We start from the raw sequence: 9,363 nt of genomic DNA on the forward strand, positions 1-9,363 counted from the left end.
TAGTGCCCCCATGGCCCCCTTTGCACAAGGCTGTGTTGGGGGCAGAACTACTGGAGGTCTCAGGGCAGAGGGGTTGCATCTGAGCCCCAGGCAGGAAACGCTGAAATGCTGGGGCAGGTTTCAGGTATCGATCAGAGGGAGCAATCTGTGATAGGAAAGGAAGGAAAACATCAAAGAGTTAAGCAGATAAACTCAAGATTTTAATTTAAGTAGGTTAAGTGTAGTAGTTTCAGTCATGCCTGGCTCTTCAGACAGATCTCATTTGGAGAAAAAAGACACGGCGAGGCCAGAAAACAAGGCAATAATTGAGGATTGGCTTACATTCTCCTACCTTTGGGAGTGAGGGGCCCTGGAACAGAGCTCCAGCCTGGCCAGGTAGAATCAACGAACTTACTCAGGGCCACCCTGCACATGCTCCACTCTGGCTGCCCTGGGGTAAATGCGTTTTAGGGAGAAAAGTCAAATACAGATGACAGAGACCGTTGTCAAGGTGAGGCAATATGTGGCATCAGCCTTTGCTCCTCTAGCTTTCATGTGCCCACGCATCCCCCGAGGATCTCGTTAGAATGTGGATTCTGGTTCCCTGGGTCTGCAGTGGGGCCTGAGATCCTGCTTTTCTGACCAGATGCCAGGTGGTGCTGCTGGGGGTTGTCCAGGAACCACACTTTGAGCAGAAAAGGCCTGGTTGACATCACCCTAGGAGAAGACCTGGGAGGGTTTGTGGAACAAACAAAGACGTCACAAAGGGGAAAGAATATATAGTATGTAAAGGGAGTGCAGTGAGGCCCTGTCAGCTGCAAGCAACCAAAAAAAAAAAAAAAAAAAAAAAAAAAAACAAAAACCACTGAAAGTAGCTAAGCTTAAGATAAAGAGCCTGGGGGTTGGGCAGCACCCTGTGAATCTCAACAGGTCTCAGGGCCTCAACCTCATCATGAACTCATGTGCTTCCCCTCCTCCTGCTCTAACGGCTCAGAATGTGGGTGATGGTGGCTAGGGTGGCCCCAGATGTCACTAGCAGAGGCCTGGGGGCATGTCCAGATGCAAGAATGATATTTTTCCTCACAAGGAAAGGTTTACCCACATGCCTCATTGGGCAGACTGACCACATACGCCCCTTTCTAAGCCAATCGCTGACAAGAGGAGAATCATCATGAGTAGTTTAAACCAATCAAGTTCTGCCTTCTTGGAACTGGGAACAGGAATGTATCTTATATCCAAGATCTGGTTGATCCACAGTCTTGGTTCTTGGGGATTTATGGCTATTGTTTGTTGTTTCTGTTTGCTGTCTCCCATGGTGGCTTGTTTTCCTTGTGAATTAGGTGATAATTAGTTATGGGCTTGTGTATCGAAGGATATGTAGAAAATCAACATGATTTGGCCAAAGACAATGGTGTTTTCTACAAACATCTAACTAGAGCTTGGGGCCCGAGACACACTTGGGGTTGAGCTGATTCGTTGTGCCTCCTGATGACTGGTCATGTTGGTGTTTATAATAAGTCACGTGGTTCCATGTCTGCTCTGTCACATGTGCTCCTTCTACCAGATGGCTTCCCAAGGGAAATCATAGAAGGCAGGAACCTAGGATAAGCAGAGAAAGGTGTTCTTTCTCCTAACATCTTGTGCTGGGGCTCAAGACAATATAGGCATCCTGCCTTTGCCACAATTCCAAGATCGAGTCCGCACAGAACAGGCCAGCATCATCAAAAATGGCCATTCTCAGCCCGAGGAGCTCTCATTGATGGTGTCTTTCCTTGGGCTTGTGACCGTATTTCCAGGGTCTCTGCACCCACCACAAGCCTTCTGTTCCTTCTCTTACCCCAGACCTTGGGCCCTAACCCAAACCCTCCACTGCCTTCTTCCTGCTATGCCCAGGGACCCTCCAGATTCCTGAACCTTAGTTATGCTGAGCAAGTTTCTGGTAGGAGGGTAAAGGCCTCACCTTTCGTGAACAAAAAGGAGCCTGTGGATCTCTCCAGAGGTCAGGGCTGAAACAGATTTGGGCTTCACAGCATGTGTGCGAATGAAACTCTCTAGGGGAAACACAGCTTGAGATGAGCCAAGGGTACAGATGGGCCTTGGAAACACCATCGCTTAAGGGATGGGCAGAGAAAAAGGAAGTGATAAAGGAGAAATAGAAGAACACAGAGAAGTGTCGTGTCCTGGAGGCACAAACATGTGTCGAGCATAGAACGTTCAATAGCATCGAGCTCTGCTTCCACAGAGCTGGAAGGTGACTCCAGATCTGGCCATATGGAGGTCCTTATTGGCCTTGTCAAAAGGAAGGTTTAGAGAGCAGATTTCTCTGGGCTAAGGGATAAGTGGGAGGTAAGAAGTGGTGACAGTGAGTGTAGACAAGGCTCTTTATAAATGGTATCTCCTCTGCCCAAGGAGATGTACCCTGATCGTCCCATTTAATAACGCAATCTGCCCTCTGCTCGCCCGACCAATTCCTTGTCCAGATCTACTTCTTTCTTCCATAGCACTCACCTCCTTCCAAAATACTATATGCATTCTATCCTTTGTTAATTTATTATGTTCCTTGTTGAGTGTGTATCTCCCTTGCAAGACTGTAAGAGTCCTAAAAACAGAGACCCTTGTCTGTTTTATTCACCGATAAATCCTAAGTGCCTAGAACAAAGAGTTGGCACCCAGGACACGTTCAAAAATATTGGTTGAATGAAAGAATGAATGAATATAAAGATGGGATTGAGAAGAAAGCCCAGGCAAAGGAGGGTTTTGTGTTTAAAGATGGCAGCAGCCAGATTGTGTGTATGGCTTGGGCAAACTCTCAAGTTTGAAAACAAAGGAGAGAGTAATGGGAATTAATGTCTCAAGGTCTTGGAAATGATGAATTTCAGAGAACACTTGGAGAGAATGATCTGGTTTGGGGAAATTGTGATGCTGGGAGGGTAGGTTCATTGAGTGTCCTAAGCAAATCTGCCAGCCTGAGTTCATGTCAGCTGGAAATCCCAGCGCCGATGGTCTTTTTGAACAAAGGAGTGACAGATCACTGTGGTGACAGCTCAGGGTCTCTGTGTTGCACGGCTCAGGAGACATCACTCACAACCCCGTAGAGCACAACGTGAATGGTGTCCTTGGAAGTCGTGCAACATGGCAGCCCCGTGAGAAAAGGTTGGCACTGAGAGGGGTGCAAGGCAGGACTGTCTGATGGGAAGCTCTTAGAGACACAATAAGGCCTGACGAGGGAGTGGCACAGGGGATGGGTCAAGAGTCACAGAGGCTGAGTTTCTGCCAGAGCAGAATTCACACAAATCCAGATCTAATAGCAGGTTGGAAGGTAAGAGGGTGAGAAGTACTGAACGTAGGTTGTTTATGGAAAGACCTCGGGGATGGGACGGCTGTGCTGGGCAGATAATGACCTGAGGTTTTGGTAGTTGCAGTTACTCAAGAAAGAAGGAAGTCCACTTAGATATCTTCAATTTTTAAAGTGTGATTATAGATAAATTACCAGAGAAGACCCCTAAAGGGAATTCAGTACTTTGTCCCAAAAAGGGGGCTATTGGAAGAGTCAGTGACGTTTGAGATTGGCCACCTGTGTCCTACCGAGATCATCTTTGGGGGGCTATCGGAAGAGTCAGTGACGTTTGAGATTGAGGTAGGGAGGCCACCTGTGTCCTACCGAGATCATCTTTGGTGCCACGGGCTCCAATTGCATCCTGTCCACTCCATTCAATCCAACCGTGTTTCATTCCATTCAACAGACATCAGTTGAGCATCTACAACTTCCCAGCATCAGAAACAAGGAATAAATGGGAAGGTCCCTGATCCTGACTGGCTGTCAGGCTAAAAAGGGAGAGAGAAAAGCAACTACAACAGAATGTGGAAGATGTGACACTGAAGTTTCTGCAGGGGATTGAGGGAGGCCAGAAGCAGATGTTTGGGAGGGTTAAGGCTCTTTATCTCCCCAACTTTCCTATGGAGATGAGGCACAGATGAGCTTTCCTTGGTCATCTTTCTTCCCCAAGCCCCAGGAGCTGGGGTGTGCAGGGGCAGGAAAGGGTACAGGAAGCTCAGGAATTCACATTTGCTCCTAGGATCTCTTACTGCACTCAAAGTCATAGAGGTAGCATTGGACTCAACTCAACCACTAACTGGCTGTGACCTTGGGGTGTTCTCGCTAACTGTGAGCCTAGAAGCGAGGGTGTGGGTCTAGTTCTATGTGGAAGCCCTCTTGACTGCCTGGTGCCTTCCTTAGCTAGCCATGTCAATGAGTAGACCCCAGGGATGATGAGTTCTGTGCAAAAACCCTCACCTCCAAGAAGGTGGCCCAGATATCCCTTTTCCTCTGTCTGGCAAGAGTCTCTGTAAACTCCAAGATCCAGCTCTAGGAGGGCCTCCATTGTGGAGCCTTCTCTGACCTCCCAGGAGATGCTTCCACTGTGGTAGTGGTGGCGGGGAGGGGGAGTGGTCTCAGTGTGTAAGAGGGAGAGGTTTGCACATCACCCTCCCTAGATTGTGAATTCCACGTGGCCAGGCACTGGGGTTTACTCCTCTTCATGTGTTAGATAATGGCAGGTGCTCAATGCTTATTGAATGGATAAATAAATGATTGAACGTCAACATTTTATATCCCCCCTCACCACCCAGAGCCAACGTCACCCTCCCTTGCCACCCTAGGTAAAAGTCACCCTCTTTCCTCATACTGTCATCAAGGGCTCTGAATATCTACTACAGAACAGGAACCGGCAACCACTTTCTATAAAAGACCAGACGCTAAATATGGCTTTGCAGGCTACAGGTCTCTGTTTCAACAATCATGGTAAAACATAGAGCAGCCAGGGACAAAACATGAGTGAGGGAGCATGGCTGCGTCCCAGCAAAACTATTTATGGACCCTGAAATTTGAATTTCATGTAATTTCCATATGCCACAAAATATTATTTTCCTGTTGATTTTTTTCCAACCACTTAGAAAATGTGAAACCATTTTTAGCCCATGTGCTGAACAAAAACAGGCTGTAATCCAGATTTGGCCTGCAGGCCAGCGTGTGCCAACACCTACCATCGAACTTATTTAGATCTGCTTGCTCATAGGCTTATTTTGGTGTCTCCCATTATTCTCTGAAAAGAGTAAACTAAGTAAGAACACAGCCTTTGGAGATGGCTGGGCCTATATTCTAATTCTGATTCCAGACTCCTTCCCTTCCCTTCCTTCCTTTTCAGTCAGTCACGAGGGTGGCCTGATAATGGCAGGAAGATGCCAGAACTCCTACGAGGGGGGTACATCCCTTTCCTAGGGTTGCCAGAACATGCCAGAACAGGGCACTCAAAACAACAGAAATGCACTGCCTCACAGTTCTGGAGACTAGAAATCCAAGATCAAGGTGTCAGTGGGGCCATGCCCTCTCTGACCGCTCTAGGGGAGAATGCTTGCTTGTTCCTTCTAGCTTCTGGTGTCGGCCCACAATCCTTGGTGCTTCTTGGCTTATACAGGTACCACTCCCTGTGCGTCTACACGTCTTCTTCCCTCTGCACATGTCTCTGTATCCAAATTTCCTTTTTATAAGGACACCGGTCATATTGGATTAGGGTCCACCCTTGTGACCTCATTTCCACTTAGTTATCTCTGTAGAGCCTCTACTTCTAAGTAAAGTCAGGCTCTATAGTACGATAACGGGGGTTGGTTAGGACATCAACGTATCTTTTCCGCAGAAGGGGGCGCAATTTGGGTATCAGAGCAGGGCAGCAGCCCTGCAGGGAAGGGGGCTGCGTGCAGGTGGGCGAGCAACCGAGTAAACATAGTGAGGACAACAACAGTGTGGTTTCTCACAGCCAAGAGGCGAGGTGCAGGCTGGAATGGACTCTGTGTCGTTCCATTGGAAAGGAGTGTCGATGTGAACTTGGGATTTTCAAAAACTGATAGATCGACACATAAAGAGAGGTGTGAAAACAGGGTTCATGCGTGCATACATCCGTTCATCCACTTCCTGGCTCTGTCCACTGTGAGGGCCTGAGCAGCAGTGAGCCCTAACTACCATTCTCCACTAACTAAACACAACACAACACAACACAACACCAAAGAAAGAAACAACTAGAATTCCTTGGAGAAATGCCGGAGCCTAAGGCTGGGGCAGGAGAAGTCCAAGATAAGATGGGCGTATCTTACAGTGCCCGAACATCAGGAAGGCCTTGAGGACTAAGGGAGATATGTCCAAAGGCCACAGGAGCCACTTTGAAGGAGCTCCTACTGGCCAAACCTGGGCTGATCAAAACATCCAAACAAATAATCATAGTGATCAATGGTATCCATTTAATAAAGCAGGAAGCCATGGGTTTACATTGATTAAATAAGGGGCTAAAAACATGGGAAGAAAATAAAGTTCTTTCTTTAGTTAGTTAGTGCCAATGAACAAACGTAGAAGGAAGGATACACTCAAAAGGGGCAATCGTTATGATAGTTTGCAATTGAGTTAAGGAGCATCACTCCTTGCTAAATCAGCGGGTGGAAGGAGGGGGATGATGGGATTTCACACAGTCTCCAAAAACCTCTCCACAAAATACTCATTGGTTAATTCAAAAGGTCGGGGGAGCTTTGCGCAGTGGCAGTATCGTAGCCAATGAGGTTTATCCGAGGCGCGATTATTGCTAATTGAAAACAAAAGGTCGGGGAGTGGGGGGGTGGGGGCAGGAGGGACTAACTTGACAATGGAGAAGTTTGGGCAACATCATCTTCATCACGTGAGCAGAGTGAACCTCCCCAGCAACTGGACAGAGCAAACTTGAGAGCTGACAGGATGCCCTGAGAAGAATCCAGCATCGCTTCTCTGTGATCCTGACCAAAAATTGTAACCTGGGTTGAATCCTGAGGAAAACCCCAGACCAGCCTAAACAGGGAACGTTCTGCAAAATGCCTGGCCTGCAGACTTCACAGATGGCAGAGGGAAGAGAGGGGCAGCCATTCCAGGTTGAAGGAGCCTGTAGAGGCGTGACGTCTACACACGGAGACGTGTTGGATCCTGGGTTGGATCCTTTGTTATAAAAGGCGTGACTGAGACACTGAGGCTTGAATGGCGTCGTGACGTCATTCAAAGGGAGTATTGAGGTGTTTTGTGCCGCCCTTAACGCTTTCTGTATTTTGAAATTGCTTTGGAATTAAAGCAAAAAGAAAAAAATTGACCGTAGTAACTACAGTGTTACCATAGACGACCTATGTTCCCTTTGACACGTTACTTCACTTTTTATGTCTCAGTTTCTTCATCTGTAACATGAAAATAATAATGGCTACTTAAAGGATATTGTCAGGAATAGAAGAGATCGTGTGAGTGAAGCACGGGGTCCATTGTCTGGCCACCTCGGGAAAAGGCTCAGCCCAGGACCATTGCCAGTGTCGTGTTCTTGTCAGCATTGTCCCGAATTTCATAGACTCTAAGATGTCACCAATGGTAAGATGCGTTCTCATTTTATAAGCCACCGGGAAATTAACAACATGCCCAGTTAAGCCGACAAAGTGATTCTTCTCATGTACAGTGTTTAATATTTATTGGAAGAGCTGTTTAGTTTTTTTTGTTGTTGTTGCAGAATAATTAGCACACAGTGTTAATATTAGTTTTAGGCATACAGTGTAATGATTCGGCAATTCTAACTATTTCAACAGAAGTACCATACGATCAGCAATTCTGCTTCCGGATACGTTCTTTTTTTTTTTTTTAATGTTTTTATTTATTTTTCAGAGAGAGAGACAGACAGACAGAGCGCGAGGTGGGGAGGGGCAGAGAGAGAGGAAGACACAGAATCCGAAGCAGGCTCCAGGCTCTGAGCCGTCAGCGCAGAGCCCGACGCGGAGCTCGGACTCATGAACCGCGAGATCACGACCGGGGCCGAAGTTGGACGCTCAACTGACTGAGCCACCCAGGCGCCCCTACATCTGGGTACGTTCTTAAAAGAATCGAAAGCAGGGACTTGGGCAAATGTTGGTATACTCCTGTTCACAGCAGCTTTGCTCACGACAGCTGAACAGCCCAAATGGCCATCAACAGATGAATGGATAAACAAAATGGGGTTTCACCATACCGTGGAATATTATTCAGCCTTTAAAAGAAGGACGTGCAACAATCTGACTCATGCAACAATGTAAATGAACCATGAAGACATGAAGACAGGACAGTGAGTGAAATAGGCCAGTCACCACAGGACGCATATCGTAGGATTACACTTATACGAAGCGCCCAGAGATTCATAAAGATTCATATGATTCAGTTTCGTAAAGGCAAGGAGTAGAATGATGGTCGCCAGGGGCTAGGAGGAGGGAGAGTGGGGGAGTTACTGTTTCACGGGTACCGACTCCTGGTTTCTGAGATGACGAATGAGTTCCGGAGATGGACGGTGGTCAAAGGGAATTCACCCAATTCGCCCAACGGTGTGAAATGTACTGAACGGCCGCTGAACCGTGCACTTCAAAGTGGTCAACACGGCAGATTTGACGTTATGTATCTTTTACCACAGTTGTAAAAACAAACAGGCAGTCAGTTTACAGTGAGAGAAACCAGAGTAACAGTTACCTTTGAGGGGTTGTGATGGGGAAAGGGCACAGAGGGACCTCCTGGGGTCTCAGAACGTTCTATAGTTGATCTAGCGGTTATACGACTGTGTAGGTTTATAAATATGCATTGCGCTGGACACTTAGGACTGGTGCACTTCAGCATATGGAACTTGAAGATATTTCAAATGCACAAACAGTAGAGAATTTTTTTTTTTATTATATGAGCCGACCTTCCTAAGTCCCGGGCAGAGAGGAGCTAGGCAGTTGTCCAAGGCGGAAAGCAAGCTTCCCGGGAGCTAGGTGGGATCCGTGCATTACCTACCCCTCTCGTCAGAGCCATGCTGAGTGACCACACACCCCATCTCGCCTTGTGGGATCTCCCACAATCCTGCGTGTGGCCCGCATTTCTCTCCCCATCACCCAGCACGTGCCCCCGGCACAGAGGAAGGTCTTGGCGACTGTATGTGGAATAAACGAATGAATAACTCTGAGCACAGCAGGGTTGGGGCAAAGGCACAGTGAGCGAGGCACATCCCCGGACGCAAAATTTAAGGGGCACCCAAACACTCAGTAGCTAAGATAAATAACATTTTAGCGCGATGTTGTGAAAAACCCTCAACAAGGTGTCAAATTTTAGTTTATTTCCTTTAGTTTAGAGGCGCCCCTCAAGAACATCATCGAGCTTTTCTTGTTCTATTTCCTTATCTCGTTCTTGTTGCCTGGTTTTGTACCATTGGCAACTTTCTTTTAAAAGCTGCAGGCTGTTGGGGCGCCTGGGCGGCTCAGCCGGTTGAGCGTCCGACTTTGGCTCAGCTCACGATCCCGAGGGTTCGAGAGTGCGAGCCCCGCCTCGGGCTCTGGGCT

General features: G+C 47.5%; 1 pseudogene; it reads left to right on the plus strand.

Moving 5' to 3' along the window:
- The first annotated feature begins 6,548 nt into the window (after positions 1 to 6,548).
- On the plus strand, positions 6,549 to 6,630 carry LOC122225651 (annotated as a pseudogene).
- Positions 6,631 to 9,363: the final 2,733 nt, after the last annotated feature.

Source organism: Panthera leo, chromosome B4, assembly GCF_018350215.1.
Source record: "Panthera leo isolate Ple1 chromosome B4, P.leo_Ple1_pat1.1, whole genome shotgun sequence".
Taxonomy (NCBI): Eukaryota; Metazoa; Chordata; class Mammalia; order Carnivora; family Felidae; genus Panthera; species Panthera leo.